Raw genomic sequence first — 25063 nt, 5'->3', positions numbered from 1 at the left:
TAAGAATGGTGCCCAGCTTTGAAAAACAAGTGGCGTTTAAAAATTGATTTCAAATTATCCAATGTCTGCTTCTGGCCTTAAATGTTCATATATTTATATATTTATATATATTTAGTTACGAAAAGCCCCCAACAAGAGAGAAATGTTAGAAAGAACAGCTAAGATGAGTTAGAATCCCTCTAGGATTTGTCACACATAACACACCTGTTATCACAACTAACAGTGATGTCACAGTGTACTTACACAGCAAGCAGTACACTTGTCTATCACTGCAGCAAGGTGAGAAGGTAGACCCCCAGAGGTCAGCAAAAGCAAGACGTAGACAAGAATTGTACTACAGAACAACTCACATTGTCCTTTTCAAAACATAATATTTTAAAATAGTTGTATGAACACTATAAACTGACATATAAATACTCATAATAGTATTTAAGTATACACATGCACATGAGAAACAAATGAGTTACAGCACTTGTTTCAGCTATGCACCGGTATGTATATTATATATGAATATCATACAGGAAGCACTAATGTCCACATATTTGTTTACAGGTAGAAAGGATGTCACACTATGTCTCACTAGTCCATCTCTTGTAAATGTGCTGACTCATTGTGTGGTGCTGGTAAATGGTTGAGTCATGCTTTTGGTTTAGCTCCCAGAGGGCAGCTGCGGTAATGCTGTACATCCTTTTTATCAGCCCACTTGCTGAGTTTGTGTGTGTGTGTGTGTGTGTGTGTGTGTGTGTGTGTGTGTGCGCGCGCACATATACTTCTACATGAGTAGATGTTTTGTGTGCATGCTGTATCTGCAGTCTGTGAGTGCTCACAGAGAAGCTCTTACAGTGTGTTTAAGAGTGTTTGTGTTTTTATGAATCCTAATTCTACTACTCTCTGTATCTTATCCATTAATCATAGTGTGTATTCATCCCTTTCTGCACAGAAACGTATACCGTAAACTACTGATACTGTTGGATAAGCACATCATAAGTCATAATAACCAGGCTTAAAAGGGCCACTCCGCCAATTTCCGACCTCATACCCTATCGTTTTAATATAGGGAAAGACGTGAAATTCCGTGTCTACATAGGCCACCCCTGCCTCATCCTGCTTTCCTGAAGGGGAGGCTCAATTATATAGTAGAGCATATGGACAAAGGCAAGAGCAACTTATATTTAACAGCTGACAGCTCATTATCAGGGACAAACAGCCCCTAAGGGGATAATACACACACACAGGTTCATTAGCTTATCCCATTGAATAACAGAAGAGGTTGAATCAGAGAGAATCTGGTGACTTATATTAATTTGATATACACTCAAACGAGCCCCTGCGGGAACTTTTAATGTGTGAATACACACATTCTGGGGAAATCAAAAAGTTGATCATTTGTCACAGTCACATTGTTGGTTCACATGGCACAATATACCTCAGTGCACCCAGGCACATTCAGTGCTACTTACAATGAAAGGTGACTAATTCTAATTCCCAAGTGAAAGATGATTTGTAATGAGACGTCCTGGTCACCAGCTGAAAAGGGAAAAGCTGAATCTTCATAAGTTAGATTAGTAAATCATTTAAAGGCACCCAGCGGAGTATCAGAACACTAGCAGCACTATGGACCAGTGTGTTAAGAGTGAGTCCCTGCTTGTATGTCATTAAATGCACACAGAGACATGCACTCTGCTTATGTGATCCACAGTTCTGGTCGACAGCTGGTGGCAGTTACGTGGAAACAAACGTAGGAATGCACCAACAAAGGACTGCAAGCTAGCAAACATGGATGTAAACAATCCAGGTTTCTTCCAAAAATCGTCTTTTCCTTTTTTTATCAGGAACCAAATTCATTAAAAAGTGTTTATTTTGCCTGAAAGATACACACGATTCATTATGGTGAGAAACTGAATGTAAATGTTTGTTTATAAGAAAAAAGACACCAGATGGTAGTTTTAATTCTTAATTTTTAAACACTAAAGCACACAGTCTTTAGAAAATAAAACATTTAATTTTGTATATACAAGCAACCTACTTCAAACAATAATCAGCTTACTGTAAATGGATTTAAAGAACCCAGGAAGGCTCATATAAAAGCAGACCAAAGGTCAAACTCCCATTTATTGTGTGAAGCAAACGAATTCAGCAGATCTGCTGTTATCTGGTCATCATGTCATCACCAAGGGATTAAGCATGGATGGATTACTTAACAGGACTAGGGGTCCAAAAGGTCAGGGAGCCCCTCAGCAGAGCCTGTGATATGTAATAGAGAAAATGCCTGCGTGATATGAATATTATAATGTATTAATATTTATTTATCCACTGATGGAGGGATATCACAACAAAGAGGCCATCCGGATATCTGTGTGTGTCTGAGGGGGTGCTAGGTGGAACCAGGGGCCTCTGAGGTGGGGGCTCATCTCATAGAGCTTAACAGTAAAAGCACCGCAAAAAAAACAGGGCTTCGAAGGAAACCAATGCCAACAGGATCAGCACAGTCAAGTTGTTTCATGTGCTGCTATTTGAGACTCAATGCCTGGATTAAAGTGATTCATCACTGGACCTACCCACAGTCTTTTATTTTGACATCCCATTCTCTTATCTGTAGGGTTGTTGCAACAGTTATTTCTGATCTAATTCATCTTCAAACAAACAGCTCAATGACACTTTCATTCATTCTGCTCAAGTCTCGCTGTTCTGCCCCCCACGAGTAGGTTGTTTTTATTCAAAAATAATTCACTTGGTTGCTTAATATCATAAGAGTATCATCTAAATTTCTCCAATGTATTGGCAACTGCCTCAAACCATGTCAATATCCCTCAGCCAAATATATCAGGCCATCAGATTTTGGAGTGGTTGTTAGTGAGTAGCAGCTTGCTGAGCTCAGGTTAGTGCCAAGTAGAAAGAATAAAAAATAAATAAACACTGCCAACAGCTAGGATTAGCTGGCTGCTTTTTATAGTATTTGGTGTAAAGGCTAGCTAAGTGGGATGCAGTGATTTGGAAGCCATCCCTGCGTGTAAAGCAGATGGCTAAACCTTAACTAGCCAGAGCAAACAACCTACTGTAGATCTGATGTCAAAGCAAAGACACCATAACACAGTGTTACTCATGTGTAACTTTAAAATAAGTTATTGAAAGGAAACTAAACCACAAAACACTGGTAGTGAAAGTATGGCTTTTACTTTGTTAATAGGAACACAATGGCAGTTGATCAGTATATATATATATATTGATGAAAAGCTATAAGATGAAAGCTGAAAACCACATATAAAAGGACCCCGATTCAAAATGATTCATTTCCTTTTAAAAACATACATATGCTACCTCCTACACTGACTGACAGATATTGTGTTAACATATGGTTTAATGAAACACACAGTATCTCATATGTGTGGAAGGTAGAAGCAGTGCACAGGGAGGTGAAATTAAAGGTTTCCACACTACAAAGAGTCCCACCTTGCATTGTGGTTTAAATTGAATTCCAAAATAATAACAAACGCAACCCCATGCACCATCCTCAGTTTGAATCACTGGGCTAAAAGACTTTCTGAGGGAATAAGGTCCACTGAATAGCAGCCTATACAGTGCTGAACCACAAAATGTACCCATAGCTAGCGCCTGCTGTGTAGCGTTAATCTGTGTGTGAACAGATGGCGTGTGCTAACAAGCTAGGCTAAATGTAGCTACTGCTGGCATGGGCCAAGACTGATCTCTGACATCCTGATCCCAAGCCTCTTAATTAAATGCACCATTTAATCCATTCAGTTTTCAGTCCGTCTGCTGCTCCAAAAAACAACACCACTCATTACTGATGACCTACTCGTCTTTCTGATTATGACATCACACTATTTGAACAATTAGAATGACAGAAAGCCTCCTATTGACAGGCAGGGTTTTTAAGAAATCATCATCATCATGACCAATGATGATGCTGTTGTTCTTAATGACGATAAGTAATATTTTGTGACCAATTAACTAAGGAAGATGGCAATAAATCCATAAAGTGCCTCTACAACAACCCAAATAAGACAGTGCTAACCTTTTTGATATTGATCCATAACTCAGGATATACAGGTAAAAAAAGGATACATGCTTTATATGGATGTTTACACAGAATTCCATAAAAGGATTCAGTGAAAACTACCAGGGAACCATATATCTTGTTGTGTTTGAGATCCTTTATACATCCTGGGGTTATACTGAGCCCTCTTGTTATTTGAAAAAACTATATATCACTTGGTGTTGGGACTGAAATTGGCCATAATGCTATAACTGCATACTTGAGCTATCCATGGTCCTAAAAAGTCTACTTCAAGCTGCCGTGCTTTCCATGGCCCTGAAACCTTTAACCTGTAGCTGCATACTGTAACTCAGGGGTTCTCAAACTTTTTGGGGCCAAGGACCCCTTATAGGGAAGAAAATTTTCCAAGGACCCCCCTTATATTTTCAAATGACTATACATATGGACATAACTGTTAACATATCTCCTCAGTTTAGCTGGTTTGGGCTTAGCATCACTTGATGAAGTGGAAGGTCTTAAATAGGCATCCATCGCCACTAGCTAGCTAGACATCAGCAGGAGCTGTAAGTGATGCGAGCGAGTGATGTGTGTCAGATTCACGTGATACAATCCTTTGAGAGTTTTGATTGGCCCAAAGCTAATGTAAGCGGGAGTAATTGGATCAGTATTTCTGTTTTATTGGCGCAGTGGTTCCCATGTGTACTTAGGCAATTTTTAATGATACAGCATAACTTTAATAATTTATTGCAAATTATTTTGCGGACCCCCAAGCTATGCCTCGCGGACCCCCGGGGGTCCGGGGACCCCAGTTTGAGAACCGCTGCTGTAACTACTTAAGTCCATGGTCCTGAAATGTCTGCACGCAGTAGAAGCATACTGTAACTGTCCATGGTCCTGAAATGTCTGCAAGCAGTAGAAGCATACAGTAACTGTCCCTGGTCCTGAAATGTCTACAAGCAATGGCAGCATGCAGTAACTGTCCATGGTCCTGAAATGTCTACCAGCGGTAGCTGCATACTGTAACTATCCATGGAGCAGAAATGTCTATTTCAACCAGTAGTTGCATAGTGTAGTTTCCCATGATGGTTAAGAATCTTACATCTTATTTTTGGTGAAATGTGTTGGCATTTTTGCTTTAAAAACTTATCTGAAACTGAATGTGCACATAGAGAAAATATGGGGAGAAAATGGCTGTGATACAGTGCAGTCGGAGAGTATAACAACAAGTGTTGTTTTGGCTGTGTACTTCAGTGTATCAGATTTGAAATGGAACAATGCCTATGAGGTTAAAGTGCTGACTGCAGCTTTACTTCTCAGGTGTTCATAGCCACATCTGATGAACAGTCAAGAAATAGTAGCCTTTTTTTATAATGCGCTAAAAAGGTCCCCCAAGGGCTAAGAGTCCAACACGGTTCACTCAGTACTGATGTGAATACCCCCCAATCACTCTTACTATAAAGCTTAAAGTCAGCACTTTACTCTCATAGTATTTTTTTCATTCTAAATCTAATGTGATGGCAGGGAAAAAAGTATTATTTCAATGATTGTCAAGATAGTTTTCTTCTTCTTTTTTATCTCTTTGTAACATTTTCAGTATCTTCTCTCAATACAACAGTTGTGGTTATCTTCACTGTATGTGTGCCATTCTAATCTATAGGCTTTGCTCTGCTGTTGCACTGACCCATTTTCTCCAATGGGAGCATTTAAGTTCCCTCAATCACTGTCCATAATCTGTGTATTACACTACACTGAGTCTCATATCTAGACTAATGGCGGCATTAAACTTCTAAATGTATTGTGTATAATGTATAAAGTGAATCTGATTGATGACTTAAAAGATCCACCGCTACCTGTAACTCTTTATCCATTTTCTCAATGCTCCAACTATTACAACCACATCTGCAAGAAAGCAGGGGCGGTATTTACTGTTTTTATTCCTTATTTAACCTGACAAGTTGATAATGCACTATTATTTATGGAAATGGCCACAGGGAGTATTTTCTAAAGCAATACAAACACACACAGATTATATAGGATAGTCTTCTGTACCGGATGTTGCTGGCTTTTATGAGCCTACCTTGCTCGGAAGGAATGAGACTGAAAGGAAACGGGGCTGCAGAGTAATTAACCATTTTAAACTATTCTATTTGTTCACATTGTAAGTGCTCTCCAGCATTGTCTTTGGCGGTGGATTGGGGTGCTTACATTTTATGCCAAGCATTTGATGTTGTTTGTTCTTCTACTAGCTGATTTTTCTCAGGATTTTATAGCAAGCAATAACATTTTAGCGAGAGTTTATTCAGCGCAACTACAATAAAAACATGTTCAACACAACCAGTCGGTGCGCCAAAGAAGCCTCTAATCAAAAGGCAAAACTACCTGGAGAGTTTAGGAAACACTCTCAATCACTCTGATCTGTGTTTACGATACTCAGCTTGAAAGATAAAATCACGGCAAATCAAAACACTAAACTGACACCAAAGCATGCACAATGAACATGACATGTCGGTTTGGCAAAACATACAAATGCAGCTCTACAGAAAACACAGACCACACACATCGTCAGCATGCTTTGCTACCAGAGGCTGAGGACTCACAGCCATCTAGAGTTGCACAAACTCAGCAAGTCTGTCAGCCATTCTGTAGGCAGAGAAGGCTGTAGAAAGTTAAGGATGCATATGGTGTGAGAGGATAGTTTTTAAATGTTTGTGCCCCAGTCTGAAACCTGCTGTCTACAAAGGGGATTTCATAATAATTTCAAATGGCAATACTACAAAGCATCTCTCTCAGTTTATAAAACGCTTTCCCCTGCACTGATGTTTCACACATTTCACCCTTGGGATTGTTTCAAAAGAGCTACTGTACTGTTGGGTTGTGTAATCTAAAGCAGTGTTTTGTGGAGTGTGGGCCAGTTTCGTAGACTGAGTGTCATGTCTGGTGGTGGAATCCCCCTGGTGTCTTGCAATATTTACAATTAATACTATGATGACAGTGAAACCAGCTCCTGTTTAGGCTGGAACGCTTACAGCACTAATGAAATATTCTGAATTCCTCTCAGTGTTATCTGTTTTCTTGCACTGATGCATCATGTTAGGTATATATGTGTGCAACTCACTGGTAAAGCATGCACACTGGCTAATGTACACACATGGAGTTTATGGTACTGCGTACAAACCTTGTGCAAGAGCCAAACTGGAATTTATACTGTGTGAAGTTATAGTAGGGATGAAGCAAACCAATGTAACAGCAAATGCCATGCTAAACCTGCTATATATACATCAACTGATCATGAAAGCTGTTCGGTAACCTCCAGCAGAACAAGTTAAAGTGAAATTACCTATGACATGATGTAACATCCTTCGGAATTGAAAATCATTCAGCCAGCTGAGTGCAGAAAAAGCCACTGCTCGTAGCAGCAAGCATGCCTCTCTCCATACAGAATATATGGAATTAATAATCATGGAGTTATTAGACCGTGTTAAAATTAGTCCGTTTTAAAAAAAAAGCCACGGCACACTTGTTATGAAAAGAAATCAGTGTAAATTCCAATTTATTTGCAATTATTCTGGCTTGAATTTGTGTTAATTGAATGTTAATTACACACGTGACACATGTACGATAATCTAAAGCATTGGTCCAGGTCAACCAAAAGAGCCACAAGATAAAACTTAATAAATCGAACAGGATATGAAGCCCGAAAAGCCCAAAAACATATTTCTGAATGACAAAAGAATTTTATTTTTTTTTTTTCTAACCTTTTCAGGCTTTTTATTTTGAATGCCTTGGGCCATTCAATCTCTTTAGACCTCTAACAAATGTAAAAATAAAACAGTCTAATAAGGAACAACCCTGTTGGTTAACCTGGTTCTAATCTGTAGAAATATGCAAAGGGAATGCAAGTACATACACTGTAGCTTTCTTTTAAGCGATAACAGGCCAACAAGGTTGGGAAGCCCTGATTTACAATGCTATACGATAGTGAAGTTCTTCCTTTAATTCTTATTTCTTGCTTATGAGACAGAAGTTGACATGACTGCAAAGTTTCTAAGTTCTGAATATACTTTATTCATGCTTGGCCATTAGCATAATGTATACATAGGAAGTGGGATTGTGGGATATGCGCCAGAAGCCTGTCTGTATTGTGTCACGTTCACCCACAGTTATCCGTCCTGAACACAGCTCATTATCGCCCAATGTGTCTCACATCTGTCATGTCACCCACTCCTCATTCTCACACCATCATACACACAGACACACAAACATCCTCCCCGCTGGCCTCCTAAAGCAGGTTCTAGTGTCAGACATGTCACGGGTGATTCTGAAGCAGCAGGTGTCTGGGGAAAGGGGATGGGGGAGGCGGTCATGAGGGTGACAGAGTCATTTAACTTACACAGGAAAGAAAGAAAAAAAAGAAAGAAAGAAAACAATTTTGAAGAAATATGTACAACTGAAAATGTCATGTATTTACCAAAAGCTGTCTTTTACAAAGGTGACTTGCTGCCGCAGCAATTAACGGCGCAGATGAGCTGAATTTCCAAGAAGATGCCCCACAATCATTAACAACAACAGCAACAACCTACAAATCTATTCTAATGTAATTAACGACTTTATAATGGATTTTAAGCAGGAACTTAACTAGAGCTACCAGCCAGGCAAACACTAATCCTGCCTTGGCAAAGACAGGCCATTTATTTAGACTTACTGTGATTTATCAACAGTGCCAACTGAGTACAGCAGCACTAGTTTCTGCATGTCAACAAAGCAATATCTGACTGTCATTTACATAGTTATGTTATTTCAAGGGGACAAATGCCTTTAAGGTAGCAGTATTTAGTTGAATGTGAATTGCCATAAACTCAATATTTCAAGACAATGTGAAGTGTAACTCTCGATGAAGTCAAATAAGATAAACGTTGTACAGCATTTCTGTCATTTGTTTTTATATCTAATAAGCTTGTAGCAGTACCTTGGTATGTGGGGGGTTAAGGTTAGAAATGTAGGCTAAACTGTTTAGTGTTTTTTCCAAATTCAAATGGAAACCACTGAATTGATTGAAAATGGAACAAAATGGAATGAAACAACACAGTTATAATGCTGTTTACCTGACAACAACTAATTCCAAGTCAGAGAGAATACCATGACTTTGTGTAAGGCTTACCGAAATGTAGTGGTAGCTTTAAGAGGAACAAGGGAAATAAATCTGGACTTTTTTAGTTGCAAACTGCAAGGGATGTACAAACTGGGCATCGTGTGAACAGCCAGAACATTTCCATATTTAAGTGCTTAGAGGGAGCACATACACATTTAAAAAAGATGAGGACCCAAGTTTTAACCCTGAGGCACACCGTACTTGGTCAATTTGAGAGGTGGGTTCTAAAACAGTCAAGACACAGTGAAGCTGACCCAATCATACAGGCTGTGTAAAGCCTGCTCAAGGTTTCTACCTCATTGTTGGGTAATTTTATAAGGAGTGCAGTCTAGACCTTCTATATGAAAAGTATCCTGAGATAACTTCTGTTATGAATTGGCGCTATACAAATAAAATTGAATTGAATTGAATTGAATTACTTCTGTTTTGATTTGCCATTCATATTCATATATATCGCTGTATCACCCAACTACAGTTGATCAAATAAAACCTGTACTGAGGTTTTGCCTGCATTTACTGTTAATGAAATATCATTTGTGAGCACACTGGAAGCTGTAAAACCTTCAGCTTTTCTATTACCATCTATTATTTTATCATTAAAAGTAATCCCTATGAACATAGATAACATAATATACCAGATTCCTCCCAATACAGGTGCTCTGCTACTAGTTGTCAGTGTAACTGAGCTCTAGACATTTCCCCAGTTGGGGTCATCTGAAAGGTTCAGTCTGACTTGTCAATCGTGTATTTCAGCAGATGGTTGGGTGAGTAATGGAGAAAGGGATGAAGGCTTGTCTTTGTGTTCTTCTTGTGTCAGACTCACTCATGGCATTTTAAAGACATGTTGTTTTACTTTATAATAACCACACACACACATCATTTCAGTCACCAGCAGAATCAATCCAGACGTCACAGCGTCAGGCCAGCTTCCTATAAGGTCTGCCTCGCCTCTCCGCTGCTAATAGGAAATGTTCCCTAACATCTGTGGTCTCCATCCCTTCTCCCTATCTCTCCACTCTCACTGCCTCACTCTCTCTCTCTCTCTCTCTCTCTTGCTCCCTCTGTCTGTCTCTGAGCAGTAGAATAAATTGAATTAGAGCTCCACCACCCACTCTGCAGGATCCTGCAGCCCTCTGTCAGATAGCTAAACAGAGAGGAAGAGAGAGGGAGAGAGGGAGAGAGGGAGAGTTGCAGAGAGATAAACAGAGGGCAAGAAGAAAGACGGGTATAATAAAAATCCCCCTGCCCCTATAAAGAATAAAGAACAGTCCTTACAGCCTCTTTACTCCCCTGTACTACAGCCTGATAAGAGGCAACACATTTGTTTTTTATTTTTTAGAGCTTTGTGGGGACTGTGAGAGGCAAAAAATAATGAGCGAGACAGGACAAATAAAGGATAAGAGAGGCGTTGCTTCTGCCTCACCTCAGCCTTCACTATACATGCCAAGAGGAATAAAATAACAAGTGATCTTTCATTATCAAGCTAGCAACACACACAAGCACACACTCAACCGTGGACCAGATGTTTATCCTTAAGTTCTGTACACTTTCAACGCCATTCATTTGGTGCCGACGCCACTACAGCTAATTAAATCTCAAAAACTAAGTGGAACTCTGGAGTAGCTTTAAAGTACAACTTATTTCTTCCCCGTCTTCCATTTCCCGGTAAAAACTCAAAACACAATCTGTAACACAAATGCATTGCCATTCATCCTGAACCTAATGGCACGGCAAACCACTCCTTTTAGGCATAAATAGGAGGCTAAACACAACTAAAATGGACTGAAAATCACAAGTTTCTCTCCCTCGCTCACTCACCCACACTCTTTTTCTAGAGCCAGGGAAGCATTTGCATAATGCCTCCATATCCACGGGCCATTAGCACCAGCATGAGTGGCTCGTGTGCATAAATGTATTGCCTTGATCAATCAATGTGAGCTACTGTACCGGTACAAACCGATGAGACTCCAATCCAGCAAAGGATAGAGGCACAGGAAAGAAACACAGCATGTCATGACATTTCACAGTCCTAAATTACAGACACATTAAACCCCACAGACCCTCACTGGAAAAAGGTTTGATTAAAATGGTAATTTGTAATTTGAGATAATTTCTACTAATTTACTGCACATTATAATTAAATTGAAAAACTTCTCATTTACTGAGGAACCCCATAGAACCCTTTGCAAGGGCCTGTGTCAACAGCACACACTCTGATGTGCACTGATATAAAAGTAGATTCAGTGCAGGTGCTCAGGAGAACATGACTGCATTAGCTTTAATAAAATGCCATAAGAATGCATGGAGTTTTCAATTTTTAAATACCAGCTCAAGTCACATACACTCATGGGACTTGAAAAAAACTCTGCATGACCAGGTGCTTCCACTTCACTTGACTTTTAAAGCCGATTTCAGTTTTCAGTTTCAGTGTGTTCGGCAGAGCGCGGTCAGTAAGCTCAGTTCACAGAGTCAGCAACAGACTACATTACAGCATACCCCACCAAAGACAGGCTATTTCATTTATCAGAACAAGCTGCATGGATGCCTTGCTACCTTTCATGTGTTATCGCCCTCATAAGGAATGCATCCGAGCCAAAGGACCGAGCAGAATTCAAAACCCAAAATCCACCCAAATTCATGAAACAAAGAATCAATACATTTTTCTGGGCTTCCATGTTTTTGAGCTCCAATTTCATTCTGTGGGCTGTAGGCAGTATCAAACCATGCAACCATTCAATATCGAATGGATAAAGTGAGATCCCTTTTGAGATGTTTGGCCATTCAAACTGTAACAGGCACAGACAATCAATTTACAGGGGAGATATAGCAATGGTAGATAATCTCGTAAGGGTTTAGATTTGACTTTTTTTGTTCACCTTGAATGTTGAGTATGTCTTCCTATAGATCCCAGCTCTGTGGGGTGTGTGTCTCCTGCTCCAACAGGACGTTTACAATAACCAAGGTCCTCTTGCAGCGAGCACAGCTCCACCAGGCTTCCACTCACACAAACACAATATAGCAGTACAATGGATACAAATGCCGGAGCACTTCAAAGCAAGTAAACAATATGTCATTAATCTACAGTTTGTGCTCAAAGGGGGCATTTTCACAATGCGGCTCTACCTTTAACTTCATATTAGAGATCATTTGCAATTTGAAGTAAAAGCCACAAATAATGAGCCCTTAATGAGAACATGTGAACAATTCTATATCAGATTGCAGTATTCAAAGACAGTGTGTGGGAGAAGGTGCACCAACACTGACTAAAACACAGTAAAAAGCCCATTCTCTCTGGTAGCGTTCAGTTGAGCTGCACTGTACTGGATCCCATTCCATTCACCGTGTCATATACCCAGTATTGGGTGTCAGGACACGCGCACGCACACACGCACGCACACACCTATGATCATTTCAAACTGACAAGTGACAGAGACGCACACACGCACTCAACACACACACGCGCACACACGCACAAAAATGCGAAAGCTCCATCATCATCTAGCTGCGTGCCAGGTTGTTGCGCACACACACACACACACACACACACACACACACACACACACACACACAGTGCACAGACAGATGAGTCTATGCACTGTGTGTTTTTTGTGCAGTCGCATAGGTTAAGTATATAACATTTGCACACGGCTTACACACAAACACAGTCTCTTCACTCACTGCCTGCCCTCCCCTCCCTCTCCCTCTCTCCCCTCCCTCTCTCCCTCTCTCCCTCTCCCTCTCTCCCTCTCTAGGTACAGGTGCAGCGCGTGGCGCACAGAAAGGGGCCGCGGCGCACTGTTTGTGCGCGCGTGGAACTTTAATAACTCGCTGTGCCCCTTAAAGGAGGCTAAAATGCCCCGGTACCCCGCCCGAGCATCAGAGCGGGTGTACGGTTTGCTGGAGACACACCGCGCGCGCGCACAACTTCTCCTTCTCCCCGGCGGCACTGACACGCGCTTGTGTGCGCGCGCGCGCCCATACAGGGTACGGGTGCAGAGCTGCTGAAATGTAGCCTCCTGAAACTAGCCTACGTCTGGGTCCACCAAACACGGTGTGTCTCTCTCTCTCTCTCTCACACACACACACACACACACACACACACACACACACACACAGCTTCTATAACTTATACCGGGCTCAATTTTGACCTTGCAATGTTCTCAGCGCTGTTTTTCCTAGCCTACAACCCCCCCCCCACCGCCCCTCCACACCCCCACCGCCCCATTTCAGCACCCAGACTAAATGTCCAAAGGCTACCATATAGGAATTACTACCCCTGCCCTTTTTTTTTTTTTCTGTTACCCCTCAGCACCCACCATTCCTCTGCTCCAACAGACGCAGCCACAGAGACAGAATTAGAAGAAACGGAGGGACACAGGGGAGGAGAGGACCGAGCCGTCATTACGCCCGTGTAAAAAGAAATAGAGGAGTTTAAACTTTACCTCTTTCCGGGTGTTACGGTTCCTTCGTTCAGTGTCAGGTCGCAATTATCTTCCCAAATCCCATAATGAGAAGGACGGTGGTGATTATAGTTGTAACTCCACACAAATAGGCTCCAGATAAGAGAACGCGCCCCATATATGTGGATATCGAGGGAAGTGCGTGTAATATCCTTTGGGTGGCTGTAAATTCCGTACGGGTTTATAGTTCAATCCGGTCTTCCAGAGGGGTGCGTCCGTTTTGCATGCTCACAGCGCCCGACGGCTACATCCTCCTCTTCTCCCTCCTCTCTCTTTCTCTCTCTCCCCGTCTTTTTCTCCCGGTTTCATCCCTCCATCCGCGGGGTGAGGGAAGAATCCCATCCGAGAGAACCTGAAATGATTCCCTGCCCCCCCACCCTCCAACTCTTCCCAGGCGCTTCTTTTCTTCTCTTTTTCTGCCCTCTTCTTCCCGGCAGTGCCTCCTCTCCCTCCTCGCGGCGCTCTCCTCGCGCAGGTGAAATAGGAAGAATTCCACTAGAAGAGAAAATATCCCAGGTAAAAGGGCGGAAAAAGTCTAAATATTCCAGTAGAACATTCCCGCGGGTTGGGGCAGAGTTTGTCGGTTATTAGACACTCCTGGAAAATCCACAGTAGTCCCTTTCCTGCTTTCTTTGGAGACCGTTAAACCGGTGCAATAACGGATTTTTGGATTTTCACTTCACAGGCGCGAGCTTCTAGCTCTCCCTCCCTCTCTCTCCTCTCTCTCTCTCTCTCTCTCTCTCTCTCTCTCTCTCTCTCTCTCAGTCTCCGAGTCTCTGTTTACGTCGCTCTCCCTCTGTTAACTCGACTCTTTGCGTCTCCTCTGCAGTCTGGAATGCGAGGGAACAAAAGAAGAAAGAAAAGAAGAAAAAGAAAATAAAGACGAGTTAACGTCCCGGTAAAGCTGTCGTCCGGTCACTCACGCCGAAATCTTGCCGGTACAGTCCCGCTGATCCTCGGTGCTCCTCGCCGGTCGCCTCTCCCGCACCGTTAATCCACATAGCGCAGCGGGCATGACAACTCCCAGGTTTGCTCAAATAAAAGACTACGACTTCCTGGTGGAGTTTTCAAAATAAAACCAATTCACCAGGCACCGTATTGCGAATCCACAATCTGCAAATTATACTTCTGGAGTCTTTCGGACAATATTTGTGCACAAATATCGCACGTGAGTGGTCCAGTTTGGCCGGTCCCGGTTGGCCCAAGTCCCCCGGGGCCCTAAAAGCTCCAGGTTCAATGTGGCATACAGAAATGTGATTAATTGTAAATATGTTTAAAGATATTCACCACTACTCAATTACAATATCACCTGAAACTGAAACAGCCAGTTCTTGTATTATTACCTCCTCTTAAAACCAGGTCTCATCCTTTCATTATTCAGTGTATATTCTGCTCTCATGGGCTTTCTAAATAAATATGTTTAGTTTGAACATTCAAAGCTGCAGACACAATGCAAAACACTGGAATGTTGGTGATGGTGGCACCGGGTGTCAAAAGAGGTCCATGGCTCATTTAAGCCAGAGGGCCCCACAGGGCCCCACAGTGGGTTAATCTGGCTGGGTTAATGACATAAGGCTGTCATTTTTAATGAAACTTCTAATGCATTTTTTTATTTTGGTTTAACAAGTTCAATCCTTTCATAAATAAATAAATTATATACTCAGACATCTATATAGATTGCTGGCTCTCATGGTACCACTGGTGGTACGCAAGCTGCCTCTAGTGGTATGTGGAGGAAACTGAAATATATATACAACACTACTATCTACTATCAAATACAACAAAAAAATTAGAATGGAGAGACTTAAACCGTGAAATTGCTGAAATGTGGTTTAAATAAGTTTTGCATTTCCTGTAAATGTAGATTGTAATATAAGTATTATTTCTATTCTTTAACATTGTGTGAGCACTTTGAACAACTTTAATGAACACATTTCCCCCCGGGGATCAATAAAGTAATTCTGATTCTGATCAAAATGCCTCAAAAAGAAATGATTTGATGATTAGCAGATGATTTAGTAATTATATCAAACTATGATTGTCCAGGATCACCTTTTTTTTATATATAGACTATGAAGCTTTATTTTTTATTTTTGTCAATTTTAAATTAAACTGCATGATCTTCCTTCCATTATAGACCAATATCAGTATTAAAAGGAGAGAGAGAAAAAGAAAGAAAAGATTTGAAGTGGGTGTGGTGACTTAAGCTTGCCTTACCGAAGCCAAACCTATATCACTGGTGTTTCATGAACTCGAATAATACCCAACCTTTTATTTTGAAGTGAAAATCACCGTACTTCCGGGCTGCGCTTTAATAATCCTGTGGCGCTTCACGCAGTTTAAAGCCTGCTGCATGGAAGTTGTCAAAGCCCCTCTTATTCCCAGTATCGCGCACCGCAGCAGCATACACCCTGCCGGTCCTGTTAGCGGCTCCGGGCCCACATATTCAACTTATACAGCTGCTTTACTGCATCTGTCCTGCTCATATTGGGCCGCTGTGAGACTCCCCCTGCTCCTCACTCATTCCGCGCATCATCGAGAAAAGTAGAGCGTGCCAGAGAGTGAGGAGCAAGTGCGGCTGCCATCCTTTTCTGGCCCATTTGGAACTGTGTAGCACCATAACAGCAGATATATATATAAATATATATACCACCTCCTGAGATTACATTCTCTCTACCTTCTCTGCTCTGGCTTTAGAGGAGGCGTTATAAAGTCTTAAAAGAATGAGAGTGCTGCATGGGCGACTCTCTCTCTCTCTCTCTCTCTCTCTCTCTCTGCCCTCACAGAATATTGTAAACGGTTTGAGGGTAGAAGAGATGAAAGAGCAGAGAATAAATCCATACTGGTTGTGAATGGGATTCGTCGTGACGCCAAAATTCCTTGGTTAAAAAAGTTAAAACATGGATTTATTTATTTATTTTCAACGATGAAGAGATATTGGGAGAAAATGCTGATTTTCCATTTGTACTTTGTAAATTGAACAACACATCAATGTGCATCAAAGCGGGCCACAGCAAAGACTCCAATGAAAGGCAAAGATAAAAAAGCAAAATGCAGAAATATGTTTGCTGATCTGCAGCTAGAATCCCAGCCATTTTCTAACAGGCTGTCTCCAGATATTACGCTTTGTTTAAGGTGGATCTTTTTAAGCTGAGGTTGCAACTGATATCAGATAAAGGAGTTCACAGGGGTTTATTAAGCTGATGCATCTGACGCCCAACATCTGAGGGGCCGTATCGGCTCTCAGTTCCATAAAAGACAAAACTGGTGATATGGGGTTTCTGCAGGGCACTGATAAGCCTGATGGTGGTCTGTTGAAGCAGAGACTGGAATTTCTGAGGAGGGTAAAGTGGATGAAATGTTTCTACCTCCATTTCCCAGCGAGGAAAATACAACCCTGCTGCTTCACGAAGGCATTTGCTGTCAAAGAGCATTGTTGCTCTTGGTAAATGATGATTGAAATTTTGTAACTGAAATACATCTGCGGTTCACTGTGCAGTCTTTATTTTGATTATTCTTTCTTTAGTCACTTGCACTAGCAGATGAACTGCATAATCTTTTTGCATCCATTATTCTAAAAGCAAAGTTTGACATCACATGACTGAATGTTCACAGATGACGTATTGACCCGATGTAATCCTGAACTGGGGTCCAGATTAGACTGTAGAAATCATCCTCGAAAGACTTGAGAGAATGAGCTTGCATGCCAATCTGTTTAAAATAAAAAATAAAATCGAACTAGATTTGTGTAGGACAGTGTAATATAATAAATCTTTAACTGAACTCCAATTAGTGTATCTCATGTGGTATTAATTGTGCTGAATGACTAGCAATAGCAATCAGTTGCATAAACAAACCACATCTATTATCGTGGAGAAGCTAAAGGCTCCTCAACTTAAATTGTGATCAACGGTATCTGGATTGGTATTGATTCAGTTTGATATGTGTTGTTCTCATGAGACTGAAAAGCGGACGATGCATGCTAGTTAGCAGATAGGTTGTTGTTGGGTTGGAGGATTGCAGTCTGAATGTGGAGTAGTCTTACTTTCTTACGTAATCTTACTATTTCTCTGTAAAATGTGGCCCTATTGTGTAGCTAAATGCAGTTGGAAATCCTGCAGCATGTGACCTGCGTTACCTGCACCGGAGTGATTGTTCATGACAATAAACCGGCGTAATCTAACCTTCAGGCTACTGCTGCTGCCAATCAGTTTATTGATTAGCTCTTAACAGCTGTTAAAGTCATTGAGACATTGTCAGGTGGCTGCTGGGATAGCTCCCTACTGAAATCACTATACATTTGTTAGCTGAGTACGCATAAAAATGAGCAATCGACAATTGGTTAACCGTTTAAACCCTAATCAGGCTTTTTTTCAAGTTGTGTCTCAAATTTAAAGATATAATCAAACCTGAAATATCACTTTGTTACTGTTAAGAGACATCTGGGGGTAATAAATGCTATTTTTATTGTTTTACAGTCCCATAGCATAAAGGGACCACAGTAGACTGTGTATGCAGGGGCTTGATAGAATTATTGATCACCATTCACTCAACAATCGCTCAACTGTCTGCAGAGATTCATCTTTTAGCTTCACGTCCACGCTGGGAGCTGCATAGACTGCCAATTTCTGCTACTAGCCACCTAAACCGGATCCACTTGCTTATGTGCCTAATTAGTTCAGGACAGGTCTCCTACAGTAACATGCAGGCTACTGCCCAGCCTCAGTATGGGCTATGGCTTAAAATTGACAGTGTAGCTTTAATGACAGAGTCCATCTATGGTTGTATCCACTGTTTGAGTTGTAGTAAGCTCTACGGTACACTTCCATTGTTGGTGAAGTAAATGATTTTGCCTTGAGAAGAGGTGGATACAGTATGGTGGACACAAGCCACCAAACTGAGCCCTATTCAGCTGTTAGAGTGGAGCTACACAGCTTCTCACTGTACTCATGCAGGTTATTAGAGATACAGGAAAGTGCTGTCCCCAGCAAAATAAGCATTGGTTTTGACTCCAACAAGACTAGGATGCTGGTCCTTGTCATTTTTCATCAAGTTTGTCAAGTTTTTAATATTTTTTTAGGGAACATTCTTACATCTGTCTGCCAGCAGTTACTTTCTACCCAGAAATGATGTTGCTGAAGTAAAAATATCCAATTTTAAGATTAGGTGGCAGAAAAAGTATGTGAGATGATCTATGAAATGAGTATTTCAGATCCAATTTTTAAAAACAATTTAAAGAGTGGAGAAAAAAAAGCAGTTATATGCTATGTTTTTTTTTTTTTCTTTTGGATGGATAAATTGAGGATAAACAAACACTTTGATACAGAAAATTGAAAATACAGAATATGGATTGTTGGATACTGTTAGGTAATTTGTTAAACCTGATGAGTGAAAGAAAATCCGTCCTACGTCAGGCTTTACATATGGTTTGTTGATGAGCTCAGTTTTGATCTGTGAAATGCATACCATGAGTTTATCCCTTTTGATAGGGTTCACACATATGAAGGTATCCGTTACAGCTTAATTGAGGAGACTGAGATTTCCTCACAAGAATCCACTGCAGATACTGAGTGAATTTAAAGTAGCCTCTCAGAACACACCTAATCCTCAAACTTAATTTTTCTTTCTAAAATGTATCTCTCCACATCACAACCATAGATCACTAAAGATCAGTCCAACAACGTGTCCTTCCTTATAAACCTAAAATCATTCTAACCTACAGTTATAACAAGGGGCTTGTTCCTAACAAGCACAGTGTCACAACCGGTCACTGACCAATGCTTTTGACGCCCTAAGCCACTAAAACTAGAGGCTTCCAGTGGTGCTGATCAGTGCATTGATTGTCTGATCATCTGGAGACCATGTTGGAAACAGTGGTAAGACTGAAATAATTGGATGGCTGGGCGGAAATCCCCTCAGTGAGACTTGGATAAGTGATCAGAAAGGAAGACATTCAGCAACCAACTCAAGATAAGGTCTGATGTACTGTAAGGTTGTGTGAGGCACCTACAATTTGGTGACATTTATTTAATCATTTTGAAATTATTTTAATATATTAGCCTTTTATACCCTTAACCTGTTGTCACATTGTTAAGAATCTAGCAAAGTACTGACTGTTTGTGTTCTGTTTGTCTGTTTGAGCTCATAAATTGTCATTGTCAACCCGGACTTTTTAGAGCTAATCTTTTAAATTCTCTTTACATGCCAGTATTTGATTGGGTCAGACATAAAATTGGCTGCCACTAAAAGCTATAAAATCCCTAACCCTTGTAGTGTTTGTGTCATAACTCTATCCACTGAGGCAAAAGCTGAAGATGAAAGCACAAAGGCACTGTCAGTATCAACATTAAGCTGCTGAAGCTTTAACCCTCCGTCACTGTGGATCAAGCTATTGATTAGCTGTTATGGCTATTGCAGACGGCAGCAGGTCATATTGGCTGAAATCCTTTTGCACACACAGATGAGTGGTCAAGAAAGTACACACTCAGCAATGAGTTAAATCCAGGATTTTTTTTTCTCCCCCATTGCATCTATTATCTACCCCTTAGTTGGGCGTAATGGCCTCAGGAATAACATTAAGAGCATGTAATTGTTGTGAAATGTTCACAGAAACGGTAGTGGCTTCACTAATGTCCCCGTCCAGCTATCCAGTGAGCTTAACACATGACCCAGTAAACACCAATACAGACCAACTGCTGTTTTAGTGCTTTACATTTACTACACCACTAAAATGTAAAAAAAAAAAAAAAAACAATATACATGATACAAAAAGGGTAATTGATTTGGACTTTAACATGTAATTTTAATAAACCTATATAACTATCCAAGTGAAATTCCACAAGTCAATGAACATGATTCTCCTAACGAACAATGCACGTAACAAACTAAAAGTAACACTCAGGTGGGTCACTATGGTCTGAGTGTTGTAGGTTTTCGGGGGTCTAATAGCTTATAAGCTATAGTTGTTGTAATGCAACCCACATAATCCTAAACTACTATGTGTTGTAAAATGAAAGTTGTTCCATTATTTTACTCTGTCTTTGCTAGGTCACTTGAGGGAAGCAAACGTTACTGTACGGCAGTTGCATTTTACAAAGTCAGCATAATCCTAAGCTTTATACAGTTTTCTTTTTCCATGTATCACATCCAATCCATAATGCCTCACATGTTCCTTCTCACATGGTTTAGCATCATGATTATATATTTAGTGAAGGGACCAATAACCTAGTTTACTAATAGGGCATTGGGTCAGAGAGACTGCTCGAATAGGAAATGTATTAAAGGCTGCTACAATTGACATTACAGGAGCAAACTACCAAACTAAAGTCAGTATACACCAAAACAAACAACATATTTTTTAGTGGGATGTCACTTTTCACTGTAAGGAGAAAAAAAATTAGATAATGTAGACCCATACCAGAGGGAAAAAAGTGTACTGCAGCAATGTTTAGTGTTTTGCTATGAAGCGATTGATAATGATATTGCAGCCATCAGATTTTAACATCCTTCAATTTTTTTTTTTTTTTGTTTGTTTGTTTTTTTTTAGAACCTAATTTCCTAAAAAACAGCACATCAGCTCTGGTAAATCCACTGTACACTACCTGCCCAACACCAGGTGACACAGTTTGTGGCTAACTGGTGAACACAGTGGATCATTTAACAGCTAAAGAGACCAATATCAACCTCAGAGGTTGGTAGAGACCAAAACAGAGCATTCAGGTGGGATGTTTGAGTAAGCGGTTAGTTCACATAACATCTTAAAAATGTGATAACTTATCATGTTTACAGCTTATTCTAATGCCCCCAAGTGTCCAATAAATCAATTAGTACAGCTTTAAGTTATTTCTTATATTTCTTATACTTCATGTATATATCACATATGGTAGAATGATCCCATTGAATATGCAGCATGCATAATTCAAGATAGGTTTGCACCAAAGACTCATTGTGTATCTAATGCTAAAAACACAGATGTTAAAGTGCTTAGTGCAGGAAACACAGCTGTTCTTCATCTAAAACCTACAGCTAAGAATGTAAATGAATCCAAAAGTTAAAAGTTAAAGGGGACATATTCCTGTGAATATCACCAAACTGACTGAAGGTTACATGTAATGATAAGGCTTGAAGCTGACTATTTGCTTTCACCACTACAGTCAAAATACTGTATACAGGGATTATAATGACATGCATACAACTCAGCATATGGTGAGAGGAAACAGAAAAAATGCCAGTATTTGATTTATAATCAGGTTTATTATTAAGTAGGTTTTCACATACAATGGATTTGCCTTGGAAAGTTGGTGTATATGAATTAAACCTATACAAATATAAAGATAAAAAAATGAGTCTTTAGGCTCCTTCTGACCACTGCTCCATTTTAATATGTAGCCATGTTGCTTTTGCAGAAATACACCATACACTGTTAGGAATAATGTGATTATTTGTGTTATTATTAAATATTCAGATAATTGATGACAACATGCAAAACAAATAAACTCTGACATTGGTTGGCGAAACTGCACATTATTAACACGGAAGCCAGAATAATGAGTAATCCTTCATTGGCCTTATTTGATCCTGTTGTGGAACTCAAGTTAATGAGAGTTCACCCTCATTAAATTCAGCATAGCTGCTAAAACTAGAGGTAATTTAAGCATATTGGACAATATGCCAGCACAGACAGAGAGAAATGCTGTGCAAAGAAGGAGTGAGGTTTTCTCAATTGCAGTCAAAATGTGCAGCAGATTCATTTTAGACTGTCGGATAAGAGCTGTTAAGCCCCATGGACTCTGCTAGAGTCACTTCAACACGGCTAGTAGCGGAAACTTAAAAATGAAAACCAGACCCAAATAGGGTTCTTTTGTTATTTACTATATTTATCACAAAGTATATCCTCAACAGATCAGTATGCTTGGTTAATTAATAAGTTAATTTAACAAAAAAACTTGTTCAAACTTATTTAAAGTGAAACAAACAAAATTTTGTAAGTTAAAAAAACATTCTTGATCAAGTAACTTTTTTCATTTTAAGTGACATTGACTTAGTGTCTATTTAAACTTTAAAAAACAAAATACTTTGTGAAAAGTACTTAATCAGGAATGCTTCTGTAACTGACAAAACAAAATTAGTGTCACTTATTACTAAAAGGTGCTTTATCAAGGAAAAAAATAATTTGTGTAACTTTTCTAACAATAGTGTTCTGTTTCAACATTTTTTTTATAAAGTTAAACTAACGCATTAAAGTGTTGTGTCCCCTGTATTAGATAATTTGCTCAGTTGTTAAGACACTGCACTGACAATATGTTCAGTTATATGCTGTTAGCATTACCCCAAAGGAGACAAAAATATCTAAAATAAACTTTGTCACAGCCTTCAAATCATATGGTAAATAATCTAAAATGATATGCAGAACATTTTTTACTGCAAAAAACCTGGGTGCCAATACAACTATGTGTGTCTACAACAGTTTAAACAGTTGGAGCCTAAAACGAAGGTAGGCTGAGACAAACTTGCTTCAAAACAGACAATATTTCTTCTGACTATGGCAAAGACATCAGCATGTTCAAAGTGTAGGGATCAACGACAACAGAAAAATAAAATAAAACTATTATCTGTTGAGACCATCAAAAAAACACCTCCATTGGTGAAGCACTTAAACACTAAACTTGGCCTTTTATGCTGTTGAGTCATCTATAGTGCATGAAGCATCCGATACAGTATGAGGTTCATTAGCAGCCAAAGTTTTGACAGCTCTGGCACAGTTCGCTTTGTTCTAGAATAATAAGGCTGAGAAGTACTTTCTCTCTTTCTCTCCATACCAAAGCACGCACACACACACACACACACACACACACACACACACGCACACACACACAGACAGACAGACAATAAGGCAGAACATTAGTTATTTTTGCACCACCACAGTGAAGCCAAAAGCCTACATTATACAACACTCACTTTTCATACGAATATCACACTTTTAAGTCAAACTCAAATTTGATTTCTCCTCTATTTTTGTGTAAGGAAATGTAAACTATAATAATTCTGCAGATATTGCGCTGTGTTTTTCCACTTTATTTCCACTTTTACTTGGATATTTCTTTTACATATTTGTGGAAAACTTCTAAGCTTCTGAGTTGTTAGACTGACATCTGAAAACCAGCGTTGCTAATGTGCTGAAAACTTCCATCTTCAGCTTCAGACTGGAGAACTTTATATTCTACAAACATTATAAGTTATTAGAAGAGTCTTTTCCTTTTTCAACAATTTACCAGCATACCTTGCTAGCGTTAGCACGGGTTCCCTCAAGATGTTAACATTCATTCATGTTAATTTCACACCAGTTGATTCACCAGCAGCTCCTGCTCACCCAGGGCCATGTTCATGCTGCAGAAAGGATCTAGCGAGTGTCAGCAGTCTCTCTTTCATGGGTCCAGATGTGGTGATGGCATGTAACCAGACAGTGAAAACTCATAGCAACAAGAAGTTCTGTAACCGCTGTGGGAGCAAATTCCAAAGCTCTTTGTCATTGAATTTGTGAAAAAAACATAATAGTTAGCATATCATTAAAGTGATTTAACCTGCAGGTCATATTATCTTAACACTGTGGTCTTTAGCTTTAACCAAATGGCCAGTACTGACAGCATCAGTCTGTATCCTGGAGAAAACTATTAAAAGGCGCTGCAACACTGCAACACCAAGGATAAACTGTTTTATTCGCAAAAATACATTTTAATTGCAACCTTGACACATTTTCAAATATAACAATAGCAAACCTAGATTAAATTATCTATTATTTTTATAGTAACAAATTGTAGCTGACTGATTGTGAGGTTTCGTCAATAGACAATCATCAGCACGATGCAAACAGTCATCTCTTTGTCAGTGAACTCTGCCATATGCTTTCCCCTGTGCATACGTATGGTCTGGAAAACAGCGTTGTTAGTCATGTTCGCTTTGTCGTGCGACTGTGCTTCAGATTACACCATCTGCTCTGCAACCTACGGAACTGTGCATGTGTGTGTAGTTTCCTAAGCCAGGTACATGTTGCATTCATGGTGAGATCTGCTCCTTACTCTCTGCCTCGCAATGCTATCTACCCTGACTCAGATAAGGCTTCTAAAAAGTGTGTAGATGTGTGTGTGTGTGTGTGTGTGTGTGTGTGTGTGTGTGTGTGTGTGTGTGTGTGTGTGTGACACAGAGAGACAGAGTGTGTGTGCACTGCCAAACAGATAAGCCTTCCCTGCAAGCCTCTTATTCATGCAGCACCTAACAAGACAAGGCCACAATCACTCTGAAACCGTCTTTTACTTGTTTACACTTCAGCATGACCAAAGAGATCATGTGTGTGTGCGTGCCTTCATTAATGAGTTTGATATGTGCGTCGAAGGGTGTGTTACTATCTGTGCTTACATGCGTGCTCACATGGGCTTTGTGTGT

General features: G+C 40.1%; 1 protein-coding gene across 4 annotated transcripts in view; it reads right to left on the bottom strand.

The window, feature by feature from the left end:
• Positions 1-14624, bottom strand: part of lrfn5a (leucine rich repeat and fibronectin type III domain containing 5a) — a 110989-nt gene extending 96365 nt beyond the window's left edge. For all 4 annotated transcript variants that reach the window (XM_051389972.1, XM_051389987.1, XM_051389996.1 and 1 more), the window contains exon 1: positions 13607-14624. The gene's annotated coding sequence lies outside the window, so the exon portion shown is untranslated. The remainder of the gene's footprint in view (positions 1-13606) is intronic.
• Between the last annotated feature and the right edge of the window lie 10439 nt (positions 14625-25063).

This window comes from Dicentrarchus labrax, unplaced genomic scaffold (assembly GCF_905237075.1).
Source record: "Dicentrarchus labrax unplaced genomic scaffold, dlabrax2021, whole genome shotgun sequence".
Taxonomy (NCBI): Eukaryota; Metazoa; Chordata; class Actinopteri; family Moronidae; genus Dicentrarchus; species Dicentrarchus labrax.
The sequence above is the reverse complement of the archived record's forward strand: the minus strand, read 5'-3'. Positions and strand labels throughout refer to the sequence as shown.